General features: G+C 41.9%; 1 protein-coding gene across 1 annotated transcript in view; it reads right to left on the reverse strand.

Annotated features, from left to right (window-relative positions):
* The window catches only part of FGF13 (fibroblast growth factor 13), a 497,159-nt gene extending 479,357 nt beyond the window's left edge, over positions 1-17,802 (reverse strand). The window contains exon 1 of the mRNA XM_040323770.1: positions 17,605-17,802. The gene's annotated coding sequence lies outside the window, so the exon portion shown is untranslated. The remainder of the gene's footprint in view (positions 1-17,604) is intronic.
* Positions 17,803-19,527: the final 1,725 nt, after the last annotated feature.

Here is a 19,527-nt window from a genome sequence, read left to right on the forward strand (position 1 = left end):
AAGACATTTTTCTTTTTTTTTCACTTTAAGCATCATTAAAATCGTTGCTCCGGAAAAAACGGACGTTTTTAAAACTTTTTTTTCCATTGACACATGTTCCCTGGGGCAAGACCCGGGTTCTGAAAGACGTTTTCCAACATTAAATTGAATATTGGTCTTTAAAATGAGCGTTTTTGAATTCGAACATTCGAGTCCCATAGACTTCAATGGGGTTCTAAATGTTTGCGCGAACCCGCGGTCTGTTCGAACGTTCTGGTGCGAACCGAACGCGGGTATGTTCGGCTCATCATTAATCCCAATCACATCTTGGAAAGAGTTTTACCTAGAGCTCAACTTGGATCATATGATGTACATAGTTTTTCCTTCCCTTGCAATGCAGTATTTCTAGAGATATTAAAAGCATTTCAGCTATCATTTCACTTTATTACCAGAGGCTGACTTTCCTGACTTCAAGGCTAAGCTCTGATCAGCTGCCACTCAACTGTCCAATTAGAGCATTTCTGTGGCTGCTAAGGACATTGTTATTAGTGCAGGCAGGTGAGCGGGTCTTAGCCCAGAGGTGGGGAAGAGCAAATGTGTCTGGGCTTGATTCGCAGGACATTCCTGAAAGCCATTGTAAAGTTTGAAAACAATGAACATACATTTGAACCCCATTGAAATTTCTTAAAAATCAATTGTGACCATTTTCAAGGCTAAAAAGTAAGGTATTGTCACATAAAGGGAGTGGGAAGCTGGAGATAAGCAAAAAGGACATGTACCAATACAAAACAAAAAGGAAAAAAATACAACGGGGAGAAGGTCTTATTTTTATGTGACTTTGAGGGTGCTGCTCCATGCCTATTGTACCCTCCAACTAGGCTCTTGGCATAATTCACTGTAATGTAGAACCATACAGTATTGTGTATAGCACTATATTATATAGCAGCATCTATCTCCCCCTGCAAACCCACTGGGTGCTCCCCCTAACTACTCCAACACTCACTGACAAAAGAGTGCTTGAAACCCATACTTTATTAGTGAGTGAGATGGCAAATAAGAAAACCATCATTATTGTCACTTCTAAGCAGGGCTGTCTTAATGAGAGGGCACACCTGGGCACTGCCCAGGGGCCCCTGTACTTTCCCCAAAGCAGCTGGTCCTTGAGCCCACACTGCCCCGAAATTGGGGGCCCCATGATGGCACTGAGAGTGATGGGGGGATATCTGGGGTGTAGAGGGGTCAGAGTGATGGGGAAGCATCAATCTAGCAGATATATTATATACACAGGACAGCTTTGTTACTTTATGTATGTAGTATTTTCCCCACTGTTTCTTTGCTGTACAGAATGATTGTTCATGTAGTTAATGCGGAGCTCCACCCAAGATGTGCCTCCCTTCTACTTGATGTCTGTTTACCTGCACTGTCTCCATTGTAGGGGCCCCAGAGCATTACTTTGCTCAGGGGCCCATGATGCTATTAAGACGGCCCTGCTTCTAAGCCACCTGACTAAAGTTCAAAGGCCAGGAAGTGTATTATTAATAATTGGTTGCTATAGTTTCAAATGGAAGCATTCGTTTTCCCAAGCTGCAAATGAGTTGGGTTTGCCTAAAGCCTCGTACACACGGTCGGACATCGACAAACTTTCCCTTGGATTTTGTCCGAAGTGATTTGTCCGGTCACACCCATAGCATACACACGCTCGGACTTTTCTGCAAACTTTTCTAAAACTTTCCCAACATCACGTGTCTTTTCTGCTCTTTATCGCCACCCTTTGGTTAACTTCTGCTATTGTTGGTTGATTTTAACATTGGTTCTGGGCATGCGTGTTTGTACTTCGGACAAAAGTCCGATGGCTTTGCTGTACACACGGTCGGACAAGGCACCATCGGACTTTTGTTGTCGTAAAGTTTGTCCGTTTGCAGACCGAACTTTTTGTCCGACGAAACCCAAAAAAGTTGGTCCGATTGAGCGTACACACGGTCGGACAAATGTGAAAACTTGCAGATTTTGGAATTTTTGGATGAAAGTCCGACCGTGTGTACGGGCCTTTAAGCTCATGTTTGACCCGAACCTAAAGCTCATCCCTACCGAGATATCAGGAAAGTCATGTCTCTAGAAATAAAGTGAAATTACCATATTTATCGGCGTATAACACGCACTTTTTCCCCCTGCAAATACGCCGATAGTGTACCTGGGAGTACTGTTGCCAACTCATCCCTTTAAAACAGAACACATATTAATTGCACAGGTTCTGAGGCTAATTTAATGCAAATAAGGCACCAAGTGAGTTTAATTACCTCCTTAATCAGCCACAGAACCTGTGTAATTAATATGTGTTCTGTTTTAAAGGGATGAGTTGGCAACCCTACCTGGGAGGGGGAAGAGCGCTGCCGGAATTCACAGAGTTGTCATCTCCTGTTTACTCGGCTCTCACTCAGCTCTCATGTCACACACCCAGTCCCACCTCTGCCACCGGCATTGGGCCAGTGTTCTGTCTATCACAGGAGCTGGTCCAATGCCGATGGCAGAGGCGGGACAGTGTATGTGAATGCTGAGTGAGAGACGAGTAAACAGGAGATGATGGCTCAGTGATTTCCTGCATGGTTCATGCTGCATTGATGACACATGCTGAAGGCTGCAAATGGGCATTGAGGCTGAAAACTGGATTTATCAGGCTGCATTGAGGCTGAAGATGGGCATTGATCAGGCTGCAGATGGGCATTGATCAGGCTGCATTGATGGGAGATGGGGAGGCTGCAGATGGGCACTAATCAGGCTGCATTCATGGGTACTGACCCTTATTTTAATTCAAAGTTGTTTATTTAAAAAATATAATTGTTTTCCTGAAACTTCCCTCTTAAAATGAAGGTGCGTGTTATATGCCAATAAATACGGTAAATCAAAGAGGCATAAAGGTGAATTTTCTAACATATATCATAATAGCAGACATTTTCTGGTGCCTACTCCTCAGTAGGACTGTTACTTTTACACAATTGTCAGGTTCTGCTCTCTTTACCTTTTAGTAAGACAGGGCCTGACCCATTGGGGAATCTGTGTTCACTTAACCACTTCAGCCCTGGACCATTTCGCTGGTCAATGACCAGGCCACTTTTTGCGATTTGGCACTGCGTCGCTTTAAATGACAATTGTGCGATCGTGCGACGTAGCTCCCAAACAAAATTGGCATCCTTTTTTTCCCATAAATAGAGCTTTCTTTTGGTGGTATTTGATCACCTCTGCGGTTTTTATTTTTTGCGCTATAAACAAAAATACAGTGACAATTTTAAAAAAATTCAATATTTTATACTTTTTGCTATAATAAATATCCCCAAAAATATATTAAAAAAAAACATTTTTTTTTCCACAGTTTAGTCCAATACGTATTCTGCTACATATTTTTGGTAAAAAAAATCGCAATAAGCTTTTATTGATTGGTTTGTGCAAGAGTTATAGCTTCTACAATATTGTGGACTGTTTTATGGCATTTTTAATAATATTTTTTTTTTACTAGTTATGGCGGCGATCAGGGATTTTACACATCGGACACTTTTGACATCATTTTGGGACCATTGTCATTTTTACAACAATCAGTGCTATAAAAATGCACTGATTACTGTAAAAATGACACTGGCAGTGAAGGGGTTAACCTTTAGGGGGAGCTGAAGGGGTTAAGTGTGACCTAGGGAGTGCTTGTAACTGTTAGGGGGCGTGGCTTGGCGTGACACGTCACTGATCGCTGTTCCAGATGACAGGGAACAGACCATCACTGACAGTGTCACTAGGAAGAACTCGGAAGAACGGGGAGAAGGTTGTTTACGCTTACCTCTTCCTGTTCTTCAGCTCTGTGACCCAATCGCGGGACACCGGCGGCGATCAGGCCCGGACCATGTTGCTGGTCAATGACCGGCCCACTTTTTGCGATTCGGCACTGCGTCGCTTTAACTGACAATTGCGCGGTCGTGCGACGTGGCTCCAAAAAAAAATTGGCGCCCTTTTTTCCCCACAAATAGAGCTTTCTGTTGGTGGTATTTGATCACCTCTGCGTTTTTTAGTTTTTGTGCTATAAACAAAAATGGAGCGATAATTTTGAAAAAAAATAATATTTTTTACTTTTTGCTATAATAAATATCCCCCAAAAATATATAAAAAAACAATTTTTTTCCTCAGTTTAGGCCGATACGTATTCTTCTACATATTTTTCATTAAAAAAATCGCAATAAGCGTTTATTGATTGGTTTACACAAAAGTTATAGCGTTTACAAAATAGGGCATAGTTTTATGGCATTTTTATTAATATTTTTTTTTTTACTAGTAATGGCGGCGATCAGTGATTTTTATCGGTTCTGCGACATTATGGACACTTCTGACACATTTTTGGGACCATTGGCATTTTTCAGTGCTATAAAAATGCATTGATTATTATAAAAATGGCACTGGCAGTGAAGGGGTTAACACTAGAGGGCGAGGAAGGGGTTAATCATGTTCCCTGGGTGTGTTCTAACTAAAGGGGGGTGGGACTGACATTGGGAAATGACAAATCACTGTTTATACATTGTATGAACAGACGATAGGTCATTTCCCCCCCCTGACAGGACCGGGAGCTGAGCGATCGCGGGTGCCTGGTGGTGATCGCACTCGCCGGGCACGCGCCCCTAGTGGCTGATTCGCAAGGTGACGTAGATCTACATGATCTTGCGCAGGGGAGCTGACCTGTCGCCGTATAACTGCGGCTGATGGTCGGCAAGTAGTTAAAGGGGATGTGCCTGTATGCCCTTATGCCCAGCCGCGCCATTCTGTCGACGTATATAGTCATGCGGTGGTCCTTAAGTGGTTAAAGAGTATTTCACTTTGTTTGTTATGTGTTACCATTCACCCAGCACACAATAATAATACAAATTTTTTTTTCCTATCTATTAGATGTTACTTTAAAGGTATCATAGCTGACGGCAAGGATTTTTTTAACAATGTTAGAGTCGGTATCAGGCTGTTCACAGGAAACCAAACAACATTCAGACCATGTGTACACATGTGTACATGTCAGTGTTACCAACCTACCAGATTGAAATTTACTGGCACGACACCCGAAATTTTACTGGCGCAGCCAAGTTTTTACTGGCATTTCACAAAAGTTACTAAATTAAATTTTTAGGTGCAAATTTCAGTATTTAGGCTACAAACAAGTACGCTAGGCAAATAGCAATGTGATTTAAGGTAGATATTAAGGTCAAAAAACATATTTTTGTTATTTTCGATATAAGGGCAAATTATTTAGTCACATGACCCCCTGCCTCCACCCCCCTCTGCCACCAACACCTCCTGCCTTCACCCCCATCTGCGGTACCACAATCTCCCCCTGCCTCCAATCTCCCCCAGGCCCCCTGCCTCCATCGTCCCCTGCCTCCAATCCCCACCCTCTGCAATGCCACTATCCCCCTCTGCGGTGCCACCATCACCCCCTGCCTCCAATCACCCCCTGCCTCCATCCCCCTCTGCAGTTCCCCTGCAGCCGCCATCACCCCCTGCCTCCAATCACCCCCTGCCTCCATCGTCCCCTGCCTCCATCCCCCTCTGCGGTGCCACCAACAATTCCTGTCTCCATCCCCCACCCTCTGCAGTGCCACCATCACCCCCTGCCTCCAAATCACCCCCTGCCACTAACACCCCCTGCCTCCATTCTCCCCCTGCCTCCAACCCCCTCTGCGGTGCCACCGCAGCCACCACCACCCCCTGCCTCCAATCTCCATGCACAGTTCCAAGCCGAACCGATCTCGGCTATTTTTACTGCCACATTTCCGCAACCACGGACATTTACGAACGGGGGAGGAAAAAGTGCCAGTTTTTACGAACTGTTCGTAAAAATACGGACGGTTGGCAACACTGATATGTGTGTGATCCTGTGCACAACTGCTGCCCTATAGCAGTAAAACACAGACAATGTTCTAATCTAGTTACAGTTGATAATTAGATATGCACGGTACAGACAGGGTTAATTATGGCAAACACAGCTGCCTAGCCCTCTCTTAATCAAAGAAAACTACTTGGGATTTTTCCTTTCTGGAGGGTCCAGAATAGAGCATATAAAAAATGTAAGCTGTAAATGTTAAATTCTTTTTTAAGTTCTGCTACGTGAATTGGGACATGTAACAGATATAAAGTACATTAGGTGTTATCCCAATTTGGCTGTAAAAGTGGAAATACACTCCAGACACATGCAGGGCACTTTGATAAAACATTTTGGCCCAGATTCTCAAAGGACTTACGACGGCGTAGCGCCATGTACACCGTCGTAAGTCCGAATGAGAGCCGTCGTATCTATGCGGCTGATTCTTATAATCAGTTACGCATAAATTCGGCTAAGATACGAGCGGCGTAAGTCTCTTACTCCATCGTATCTTGGTTGCATATTTACGCTGGCCGCTTGGTGGCGCTTCCGTAGATTTCCGCGTTGAATATGCTAATGAACTAGATACGCCGATTCACGAACGTACGTGCACCCGGCATAGCAAGATATGTCGTTTACGTAAGACATACGCTGGCGTAAAGTTACCCCTCATAAAGCAGGGGTAAGTCATGTTAGGTATGGACGTCGGAAACGTATGAACAGCGTCGTGTTTTACGTCGTTTGCGTAAGTCGTCCGTGAATGGGGCTGGACGTAAGTTACGTTCACATCGACTAGGCATTTAGCGGCGTAATTTAATTTGAAAATTCGACGTGATACTGAGCATGCGCACGCATGCGCCATTCGTTAACGTCAATCACGTCGGGTCACTATACATTAACATAAAACACGCCCACACTAGCCTACTTTGAATTACGCAGGCTTACGCCGGCACAGTTACACTACGCCGCCGTAACTTTGGCCGCAAGTTCTTTGAGAATATGGGACCTGTCTCACAAAGTTACGGCGGCGTAGTGTATGTGAGATACGCTACGCCCGCCTATAGATAGGCGCTTTTTTGAGAATCTTGTCACACGATTGGATGTTTGAAGAAAATACGTTTCAAATCAAAAATCTGAATGGGAACAAAAAGACCAATATAATTGCTTCTATAAGAACAGCAAGAGCCAAAGGCAAAACAACACTTCTTAATTTGTGGCAGTGTGAATGGGATGCGCACAATACAAATTTACCAGTCCTAGTGCCATCAACCACTGTGACTAGATATGAAAAATGCTATACTGTTAAAAACTCAGATACTAAACCAGATGTTTATACGCCAACCGAAACATGTAAACCATCACCATTCCATCATTTGATATAGTTAAAGGGGTTGTAAAGGTACAATTTTTTTTCCTAAATAGCTTCCTTTACCTTAGTGCAGTCCTCCTTCACTTACCTCTAGTGTTGAGCAGAATACACCATATTCGATTTCGCGATATATCTCGAATATATAGTCGAATATTCGAGATATATTCGCTAAATTCGAATATTCGTGATATTTTATCGAAATGAAATTATTGCGAATTTTCGCTATTGCGAATGCGAAAATAATTGCGAATTTTCGATAACTGCGGTAGGAGCACTCTGATTGGCTCAGAATATTCGTGATATTTTACAATACAAAATAATTGCGAATATTCGGCAAATGCGGAAGGAGCACTCTGATTGGCTCAGAATATTCTTGATATTTTACAATACAAAATAATTGCGAATATTCGGCAAATGCGGAAGGAGCACTCTGATTGGCTCAGAATATTCTTGATATTTTACAATAGAAAATAAAAAGTGTTTTGCATTGGTGGTGATTCTTTACTCTATCCATCTGTCACAGCCGTTTGTCAATCAAACACCTTGAAGATTGAACACGTTCATGCTGCATGCTTTGGACTTTTTTTCACTTCACATATCAAAGACATTTTTATGAAAGATTATTTTTCTATTCACTGTGTATTTCACAAGATATTTACGCTTGCTTATTTTATAATTTGCCCACATGTCTTGTCACTAGACATATTTTTTATTCTTGTAGAGCGACTCCATTTTCTGTCTTGTATTAATTTATGTTGTATAACATTTTTGAGTTGCTGCTTTATTCTCCCCTTTTTTTAAGGTATGCGCAATTTTTTCCTTCTTACAAAAAAATAATAATATCAAACATACAAATATTCATAACAGAAACATACACAAAGCCCCCCCCTTTTGCATCAGAGACAATCAGAGTTCTCCTACCACAGTAATCGAAAATTCGCAATCATTTTCGCATTCGCATTAGCGAAAATTCGCAATTTTTTTTTTTATATTCGGCAACATAAAAGGATCGCCTCAGCTTAGCTACTCGGCCCAGGGTCTCTAATCATACCAGGAATGCTTTTAGACGTTGATAGGATGTGATCTGTTTTACAGTAAAAATAAAATTGAAAAAATGCGAATATTCGGAATTGCGAATATTCATTGCAAAATTCGAAATATATTGCGAATACTCGAATATGCCATATTCGAGCCGAATATTCGCAATACGAATATTCGTGAGCAACACTACTTACCTCATCCTTCCATTTTGCTTTTAAATGTCCTCATTTCTTCTGAGAAATCCTCACTTCCTGTTCTTCTGTCTGTAACTCCACACAGTAATGCAAGGCTTTCTTCCTGGTGTCGAGTGTCGTGCTCGCCCCCTCCCCTGGACTACAGGAGAGTCAGGACCCTCTTTACGTTGCAGATAGAGAAAGGAGCTGTGTGTTAGTGGGCGTCCTGACTCTCCTGTAGTCCAAGTGAGGGGGTGAGCATGACACTCCACACCAGAAAGAAAGCCGTGCATTACGGTGTGGAGTTACAGACAGAAGAATAGGAAGTGAGGATTTCTCAGAAGAAATAAGGACATTTAAAAGCAAAATGGTAGGATGAGGTAAGTGAAGGAGGACTGCACTAAGGTAAAGGAAGCTATTTAGGGAAAAAACATTTTTCCTTTACAACCCCTTTAACCACTTAACAACCAAGGACGTCATATGACGTCCTCGACTTTGTGCAGTAATATCTGAATGATGCCTGCAGCTACAGGCATCATTCAGATATCACCGTCTTCAGCCACCGATTCTCTGCACGATAAGAACGATCATTCTAATAGGCAGCGGGAGGGGACGTCCCAGCCCCTCCCGCCGCCATCCGGTGTTTCTCCGGGCTCTCCCATGCCATCGGGGGCCTGGAGAGAGAATTGGCCCACGCTGGCTGGGAAGCATAGAGATGACTGGTGACCATATGGCCATATGACCGTCGGAGGCCCGGGCGCGATGTTATGACGTCATGCCCGGTACCCAGAAGTAAACAAAGCCACAATCGCGGCTGTCGGCATGTGATCTGTGAATTTTTATTTTATTTATTGACCCCACATCTCTCCATAAAGAGGACCTGTCACACTGTTTCCTATTACAAGGGATGTCTACATTCCTTGTAATAGGAATAAAAGTGATCAAATATATATATTTTTTTTTTTATTAAATAAAAAAAAAAATTAAAACGCCCCTGTCCCCGGTAGCTCACGCACAGAAGCGAACACGCATGCAAGTCCCGCCCACATATGTAAACGCCGTTCAAACCCCACATGTGAGGTATCGTCGCGTGCGTTAGAGCGTGTGCAACAATTCTAGCACTGGACCTCCTCTGTAACTTGAAAATAGTAACCTGTAAAAAAATGTATGGAGATTTTTAAGTACTGAAGTTTGGCGCCATTCCATAAGTGTGCACAATTTTAAAGCGTGACATGTTAGGTATCTATTTACTCGGCGTAACATCATCTTTCACATCATACAAAAAAATTGGGGTAACTTTACTGTTTTTGTTATTTTTTAATTCATGAAACCTTTTTTTCCCATAAAAAGGCGTTTGAAAAATTATTGAGCAAATACCGTGCGAGGAAGAAAAGTTGCAATGACCGCCATTTTATTCCCTAGGGTGTCTTCTAAAAAAAATATATAATGTTTGGGGGTTCTGATTAATTTTCTAGCAAACAAATTGTGATTTTTACATGAAGAAGAGAAGTGCCAAAACAGGCCCGGTGGTCAAGTGGTTAAATAACACCTGATGCACCAGCTGATGTCCATCTCTAAGTTATGTGCTCTGTTTGCTCCGTTGATCAGTTCATTGCTATTTAAATTCAACATTAGGATATCAGTTATCAATACTACAGGAATATTGACATTACTAAAACAAGCCCAGTTCATTTAAAACAAAGCTCTAACTCCAATGTATCAAGAAAACTTGTAATCAATATGGGCTATTGGACAGAGCCAGAAAAAAATATCAAGTTGAATTTGAAGGTATTTTTTACATGCACCAATTTCTCCTTTTGAATGAAAGGAACATTTGTTGATCAAACCTTCCATGTAGTGCAACTGTACTCTGAAATATTTGTTATATTAAAGCAAAACTAAACTCCCCTATTCTTTACAGCCAAGGAAGCTGCCATGTTAGCCTCTGATATGCAGTTTCCAAGGTACTGCACATGTGATCCGCAATGACACCAGACTTTTGATGGCTTGACAGCTCGTTGGAAGCTAACACAAGCACACTGATAACGGTAACAGCATTCATGCCATTCCGTGAATGTAACTATTTTGAGAACCAGTTAAATTGTTAGATTTAGTTACGCTTCAACGTTTTTTTGGGGGGAGGGTTTTGGATATAGTGAAGTGGGATTAGAACCTGTTAGTTTTTATTGCTGTCTGTACCCCCATTAGTGAGATTCGCCCTTGCTTGTCCCGTTTGCCATTATCATCAAAAGTAAAAGACAACCCCAAATTTTGTGTTGACACTGTAACAGTAATAAAGTAGACATTTTCCAATAAGGATACTAGTTCCGGTGACCCTGCTGACTCCTGGAGATTCTTTCACTTTGAAGGGATTTTCTCTCACTTAAGGTTTTGGCTATGGGACTGGAGTTGAAGGAAAATCTCACTAATGGGACACAGATAGTTAAAAAAAAAAAAAACTGAAACGGATAATAAAGGCCCGTACACACGGTCGGACTTTTTGCCAACAAACATAAAGTAAAGGATAGGAAGGTTTAGGTCTGATTTAAAGCGGAGCTCCACCCTAAAGTGGAACTTCCACTCATTGGAACCCTCCCCCCCTCCGGTGTCACATTTGACACCTTTCAGGCGGGTGCAAATACCTGTCTAAAGACAGGTATTTGTACCCTCTTACGGCCACACAGTCTAGACTGCGGGTAGACTGCGGATAGGACGTCAGATCCCCCCCCCCCCCGTTGTGTTCTGGGAAACACACGGCTCCCAGGACACAGCGGGGACCAATGAGCACGGCGTAGCATGACTCGCGCATGCGCCGTAGTGAACGTAGGCATGCGCCGTAGGGTTGGCGGTGGGGGCAGCAGAGTGACGAGCGATCGCTCGTCACTCTGCTGCCGACGGCGCTGGACTCCAGGACAGGTAAGTGTCCTAATATTAAAAGTCAGCAGCTGCCGTATTTGTAGCTGCTGGCTTTTAATAAAAAAAAATTCCGGTGAAGATCCGCTTTAAGCCCACTTTCTATACCATAAAGTTTCTCCAATATTACAAATACCAGTTGTAAAATGGTTGGCTTGTAGAAGAGTTTCTTCCCTCTAGTGATGTTATCAGATGTGGAATATTAGTTGCCTGCTGAGTACTTCCATGGTAACAAGCAAACAGCATGCAATTACACAGACTACAGCAAGCAATATACAGATTAGAGTACCATACTTCTGATATACACTAAAACCTCCACTACATTGCTCTTTGCAATTGAAGCCTATGTATTCCTTGGACTGAAAATAGGTGTTTTAAGAATGCCGTACTGTAGTTATCGACATATACAATAATTGCTTAATATTCTTGATCGGTTTTATTCCTTATTACAAGCATTCAGTAAATGAAACCCCTACTGTCTGTTTTAAAAAGGGCATTTCATAGCTGCAAAGTAACTTTCTTCTTAGAAACAAACTAGTAAAAAGTGTTTTTAATCTTTGTGACAACACATGGCCAGCTGAAAGTACCTGCAACCCATGCAGATCTATTTACAGTAATTATTTTGTCAGGGCGATGTTCACAAACTCTAATGTTACCTTGGAGAAAGGCAGGCGACTGGCTGCAAATGAGCTCTGCAGAGCAGTACAGCTAAACTACAGGAGGCTCTTCCGTGCTCTGGGTGGCAGAGACATAAAATGGTGACGGCGCAGTAAACTATGGGAACAAACCGGCCAAGAGTTGTGTACCTGCAGATGACTTTGGTTTTTACTTTGTACTTTGATTGCATAAGCTGTAAGAATTTACTTTAAATCAACAGTATAGCAAGAATTGAAAAAGCTTTATAAATGTTCAGATAAGATAATTCGAAAAATAAATGAGCTCAGATTAAAAAAAAGTTGTAATAATGAATTGAAAAGTAATTGTTATATAGAAAATTTGGTTACTTGTGTATCCAACGCCCAAACCTTTTTATTTTTAGTTTGGATAGAGTATTGGAAGGTTCAGTTTTATTTTTTTGCAATTTGTATCTCATAAGGGAGATTTCCCTTTACTTCCTGTCCTGTAGAGGTAGAGTCAGACGGAAGGGTGACAATATTTTTCTGAAGTGAAGGAAATCGCCTCTTAGGCCTCATACACACTATTAGATTTTCTGCAGATTTTTGTCTTCAGATTTACCAAAACCATATAATATGAGGTCAAACCTTAAAGTGGATGTAAACTTGATTCATGAAATTTGAGCTGGGCCCATATATCTGTAGTGTTTTTTTATCTCTCTTCAAAGCACTAAGTCCCGTGGCTTTCTCCTGCTCCATTCCTCTGTTATCAGCATGATAACTTGTGAAAAGTTTTCTGACACATGTGATAAAACCAGCCTGGAATTAGTTTCAGCGTGGGAGCTATAAATAGATTATCAGAGAGCTGCTTTACTCACAGCAGAGCTCTGAAAGTCTCTGCCTATGTGGAAAGGAGGTGTGTGCCTTTCCTCCATTCAGCTGTCCCCCAGTATAATCCAAGTATTCTCTCACAGTGCTGAATGAGGAAGTCAAATTTATAACACAATGTGCACTTTCTAAACAGTATATAAAGATGAAGACAGCAGATATATACACATAAAGCTTGTGTAGGGAGATTTGTTTCATCTCTGTGTATCATCTGAGGCTGTTCACTTCACTGGGTATATGTGTGGGTTTACATCCACTTTAAAGCCTCATACACACGATCGGATATTCTGACAACCATTGTGTGATGGAAGGGTTTTGTCGGATAATATGACCGTCTGTAGGCTCCATCTGTCAGGAAAGGTTCCTTCCGCTGGTGACACTGCCTGATATTTGGCGTGCAGTACTGTGATCCACCATCGGGTGTCTCCTGGCAGTCTGGAACTGCCAGGGGAGCTCTCCCCTGGTGGTGGTATTATGTGATCTTTGGGCCGCAGTGTGTGGCAGTGTGTGACCGGCATCTCCTGCGATTAGGCGTCACCTGAGACTGATTGCAGGAGATGTGTACAAATACCCAGCAGTGACAATCAGACTTTGCCCTGGTATCGCTCCATGCGCCCTGACCCTCTTTAGCTCTGCATCTGATCCTGTCTGTTACCTGAACCTGGAATCCTGTACCTCGTACCTATACCTGTCCCCCCTGTGATCCATCTGTCCTCTCCTTGTCCTGTTTGTTTTCCCTTTCCCTAGCTGCTGACCTCCCATTGACGATCCTGGCCTGGCCCTGTTATGATTCTGGTTTTCCCCATTACCTGTACATATTGGTCTCTTACTATTATTATTTGTGGGTTCTGTTTGTATTGATTGTTGTGCACAGTGTGGTATTGGAGATTGTTATTTTAATATTATTTCACTTATATTTAATAAATTGTATTTTCACTTAAACACGTCTGGGTTTCCTCTGTTGCAGTCCACACAGTTCTGGTCTTATCTAATACGTGACAACATCGGACAATTGTTGTCGGAATTTCTGACAACAATTGTTGGATAGCCATGCTCTCAAATTGTCCGACAACAAATGTGTTCCGTCGGATTATCTGATCGTGTGTACACAAGTCCGTTGGATCAAAATCCAAAGTACAAACATGCATGCTCTGAACCAATGCTAACCATCAGACAACATTAGCAGAAGTTGCCCAAAGGGTGGCGCTAAAGAGCTGAAAAAACACGTAGTTTTGTGTATGTTGGCTGAAAAAGTTCTGCCGTCTGTATGCAGAACATGTTCATGGCCAACGCTCTTCAGATAAAAATCCACAGATTTGTCCAATGGAAATCCGATTTGTGTGTACGAGGCTTAAGAATTTTTAATTTGTATGCAATCAGGCAGGCCCTTGCACTACATGGTTTTGATAAATCTGAAGACAAAAATCTGCAAAAAATCTAATAGTGTGTATGGGGCTTTAGACTTTCATCAGAAAACAAATGTTCACAATGGAAGATTTCCCCTTTATTCCTTTTCTGATGGCAACTCAAAATTTTGGATTTTCTCTCGCTTTCATTCTTAGTGATACCGGTAATCAGGAAAAAGTGAATCTCCCTAATGGGGTTCTAACCCCCCACTCTCTATTCAAATCTAAAACAAAAAGTTTTTCCTTAAGCCCTGTACACACGATCGGATATCTGATGGAATTGAATCCAATGGATTTTTTCGTCGGATATCCGATGAAGCTGACTTTCATCAGTCTTGCCTACACACCATCAGTCAAAAATATGATCGTGTCCAAACGCGGTGACGCACAACACTACGACGAGTCGAAAAAAATGAAGTTCAATGCTTCCAAGCATGCGTCGACTTGATTCTGAGCATGCATGGACTTTTGACTGATGGAGTTCCATACAGATGATCATATTTTTCTATCGTTTTTTTATCCATAGGAAAAATTTAAAACATGTTCTATTTTTTTACACCAATGGAAATAAAACCGATGGGGTCCACACACGATCAGTTTGTCCAATGAAAACAGTCCATCGGTCAGTTTTCAGTGGACAAACCAATTGTGTGTACAGGGCTTTAATGGCCCGTACACCCATCCCGAATATCGGACGAAAACGATCGTCCGAGGAAGAATCTACGATTTTCGGATCGTGTGTACACGTACTTTTGAGAGCTGATCACGACAGTTCATACGATATTATTTGATCGGACAAGCACGAAAATTTTCCCCGTACGATACCAGATCGTACGATTTTCATTTAGTCAGTACAGTTGTCATCCGAAGATACAATACAAATACATTACAACACATGACATCACTTCCGATTTTTTTCGTACGAGAATTTTCGTGACTTTAATAACTTATTCAATTTCTACTTGCGACTATTAACTACTTGAGTCCTGGGCCATAGTAAAATGACGGCCTCAAGGTGGCTCTGTAAATCCGGGACGACGTCTTTTGACGTCGGCGCGTCCCCGAGATGCCGATGCGCGTGCCTGGCGGCCGCGAAGTCCGCCAGGTACCCGCGATCGGCAATGACAGAGCAGGGACCTGGAGCTCTGTGTGTAAACACAGAGCTCCACGTCCTGTCAGGGAGAGGAGACAGATGCTGTGTCCCTTGTACATAGGGACACAGCATCGGTCATCTCCCCCAGTCAGTCCCCTCCCCCCACAGTAAGAATCACTCCCAGGATACACTTTTAATACCTTCCTCGCCCCCTAGTGTTAACCCCTTCCCTGCCAGTCACATTAATCAATGCATTTTTATAGCACTGTTCGCTGTATTAATGTGAATGGTCCCAAAAATGTGTCAAAAGTGTCCGATGTGTCCGCCGCAATATCGCAGTTCTGACAAAATTTGCAGATCGCCGTATTACTAGTAAAACATTTCAGAATTCTATCCCCTATTTTGTAGCCACTATAACTTTTGCGCAAACCAATCACTGTACGCTTATTGCGATATTTTTTTTACCAAAAATATGTAGAATATGTATCGGCCTAAACTGAGAAAAAAAAAAGTTTTTTAAAAAAAAATGTGGATATTTATTATAGCAAAAAGTAAAAAATATTGGGTTTTTATTTTCAAAATTTTCACTCTTTTTTGTTTATAGCGCAAAAAATAAAAACCGCAGAGGTGATCAAATACCACCAAAAGAAAGCTGTATTTGTGGGAAAAAAAGGACGTCAATTTTGTTTGGGAGGCACGTCGCACGACCGAACAATTTTAATTTTAAGCGACGCAGTGCTGAAAGCTGAAATTTCGCCTGGGCAGGAAGGGGGTATATGTGCCCATTAAGCAAGTGGTTAAGCAAAAAAAGTCGTACGATCTGTCGAATGATATTCGGATCGTGTGTACGGGGCATTAGGTATACTTTTGACGTCCCTTTCTTATTTGTGTTTGTGTGGCTCCAATCTTCGAAACCGTATAAACACAGAAGGGTGGCTGCCTCTGATTTTTTTTCTCAGATCACGCAAGTGAAATTAAATTTTTTTTTTTTTTTTTAATTCATACAAAGTATCTTTCTTTTAAACAAAGCACATTTGAGATTAACAAACCAAAGAAACATTTTTTTACTACTTTAAACTGCGGCTATTCAGATGACTTTTACCTTTTGTTATTAGATTTAACCAGCTGATCTTTTTATCACTTTTTATACTGAATTTTGTTTGTTGCAAATAAAGTGACTGCCGGTAAAAAAAGTATTTGGTAACTGGTTAATCTCAGCAGCAAAATGAAAAGGGACTGTACTTCTACCCTTATTTTCTATATATTAAATGGAACCCTATTCTGGATTATAAAGGCTGCCATTGCTGTACCCCTTTTTAAAATGCCAATGGCCTGGCAGTTTCTGGGTTTAACGGTCACTGACCAAGAAGAAGCAGGCAGCAAGCAAAGTGATAATCTTTTTATCACTTTTTATACTGAATTTTGTTTGTTACAAATAAAGTGACTGCCGTCAAAAAAAAAAAATTGGTAACTGGTTAATCTCAGCAGCAAAATGAAAAGGGACTGTGTACTTCTACCCTTATTTTCTATATATTAAATGGAACCCTATTCTGCATTATAAAGGCTGCCCCTTTATAAAGGCTGCCCCTTTTTAAAATGCCAATGGCCTGGCAGTTTCTGGGTTTAACAGTTACTGACCAAGAAGAAGCAGGCAGCAAGCAAAGCCAGAACTCTTGGTCTGTGTACGTGTTTCAGGTACGCCTAATGAGAAAGACTCCGGCAGAGGTTTTCCGGCTCTGATTTGATATGTCTGTCATGATAATAAAACATTTGTAAAAGAGAAAGTACAGAAGCCACACGATCCGTGTGATATCCAGAAAACTAGCATTTTCAGGGCAGAAGGTAGCATAACTCATTATTTTTAAGTTGTCAATTTGCTAACTTTTTTACCAGTCAAAGGACAGTACAGACTCCTATATTCATAATATGTGTTACTGACGGCACTACTCTGTTCCCTCTATACCCAATGTCCAGCACTCACTAATTATTTTAATTAAAAATTGAATTGCAGTCTGCTTAGCTCATTTATATTTAGTAACAATACATCCTGTTACAGTCTCTGTTCTGCAGCTGAGTTTTACTAATTTAAAACAAGTGACAGATATTCCTAATGTTTAAATATATTTTATTGATCAATATATTTTACTGTATTGTTTTTACATCACACACATATGTAAAGAAAGAACACAAAAAGCTTGTGTGACAACAGCAGAGCATGGGATGGGAGAATTATGAATTTGTACCTACCTTTGCCTGAGTCAATATTTCCAATGAGACTTTGCTGTGCAGCCAATACAACTTAATTGGCAAGGCAAGGTCGTCCTTTGTGTCTTTTTTTTTTTCATAAAAACCACTTGTTATTAATTTTGTCCACAAAAGTAAGTTGATCAAAAATGGGATGGCTGTCAAAAGCAATTACAGGGGTCATCCGCTGAACGCAGTTCACACCAGAGTAATCTGAAAAGTGGCAAGTCACAGGCTGTATATTGGTTCTATTTTTAGGGAAACTGAATTCCTCAGACTGGGCTTTTTCTTTCCAAGTTGCTCTAACTAAGTGCAGAAGACAGCTGGGCGGGGATCATCTTACAAGTCCAAGACTTTATCAAGTTATAGAAACAGAAAGAAAAGCTTGGACCTTTTTCTCCTTTTAATTAGTGGGGGTTAAAGATTTCGGACAGTATTGAAGCACATTTCCCTCTTTTTATTATCTTTATTGTACAGATGATTTCAGAGAATGTAGCACGTGTATGGGTAAGAGGAACCTAACTATTCAAAGTAGATGATGAGTTTTTTGGCTTGGGTTCCACAGACAGTGAGAATTTGTGGAGAGGAGCCATGATGTTTGCAATGGGTTAAAGAAGGTTGGTCCTGTACTGTGGCAATGTAACTCTATGCCAATGGTGACGTAAGGGTCAATGCCTTGACATGTGTTGGATGAGGTTGTTTACTTGTAAGACACGTGGGCTCTGCCTTATAAATAAATGCTGTTGCACTGGGGAAGTTCAGTTCTTTCTCTTTGAACACGGAACCCTGCTTCACAAAGTTTACAGCTTGGCCACATATTTTAGGAAATGTGTCTATCAGGAACAGCTTGGTATGCGGCCTGTGTTGGCACACATATGGTTATTGAAATAGAGTCGTTTCACGGGTTTAAAGGCGTAAATGTGCAGTCAAAAGTATTAAAGCGTGTTTCTACTTTTGCAGTCAGCACTATGGGGTAGATCCACATACAAGTAGATCGGCGTAGCGTATCTGAGATACGCTACGCCGCTGTAACTTACATTGGGCTGGTTTGAATCCTCAAAGAATTTGCGCCGTAAGTTACGGCGGCGTAGCGTATCTCTGGCGGTGGAATTCAAATCGGCGATTAGGGGGCGTGATTCATTTAAATGAAGCGCGTCCCCGCGCCGAATGAACTGCGCATGCGTCGTCCCGAAATTTCCCGACGTGCATTGCGCTAAATGACGCTAAATTTAGACATGAGTTACGTCCATCCCTATTCACGGACGACTTACGCAAAAAAAAAATATCTAATTTTGACACGGGAACGACGGCCATACTTAACATGGCAAAACTAACTATACGCCGCAAAATACCAGCTTTAACTATATGCCTGAAAAAGCCGACTAGAGACGACGTAACAGAATGCGACGGCCGCGCGTACATTCGTGGATAGTCGTAAATCGCTAATTTTCATACCCGACGCGAACTCCACCCAGCGGGCGCCGAAGTATTGCATCTACGATCCGAAGGTGTACGAAGCCATACACCTGTCGGATCAAACCCAGATGCCGTCGTATCTTGGTTTGAGGATTCAAACCAAAGATACGACGCGGGTAATTTGAAAGTACGCCGGCGTATCAGTAGATACGCCAGCGTACTTGCTCTGTGTATCTACCCCTATATGTTTATGTGTAATGCCTTGTACACACGATCGGGTTCCTTAGCGGTCAAAAGGCCGCCGGGAAACCTGATGGGAAAACCGAGAACCAGCTCTGTCACTTTTCCCTGTGTACACACGGCCAGTTTTCCCGACAGGAAAACTGCCTGAGAGCTTTGGTCGGGAAAACCGGCTGTGTGTATGCTCCACAGCAGGGTTTCCCCATAAGAAAACTGCGGGGGGGAAAAAAACGCTGCAATTCGCGGCGAGAAAAAAAGAGAACATGTTCT

Source organism: Rana temporaria, chromosome 9, assembly GCF_905171775.1.
Source record: "Rana temporaria chromosome 9, aRanTem1.1, whole genome shotgun sequence".
Lineage (NCBI taxonomy): Eukaryota > Metazoa > Chordata > Amphibia > Anura > Ranidae > Rana > Rana temporaria.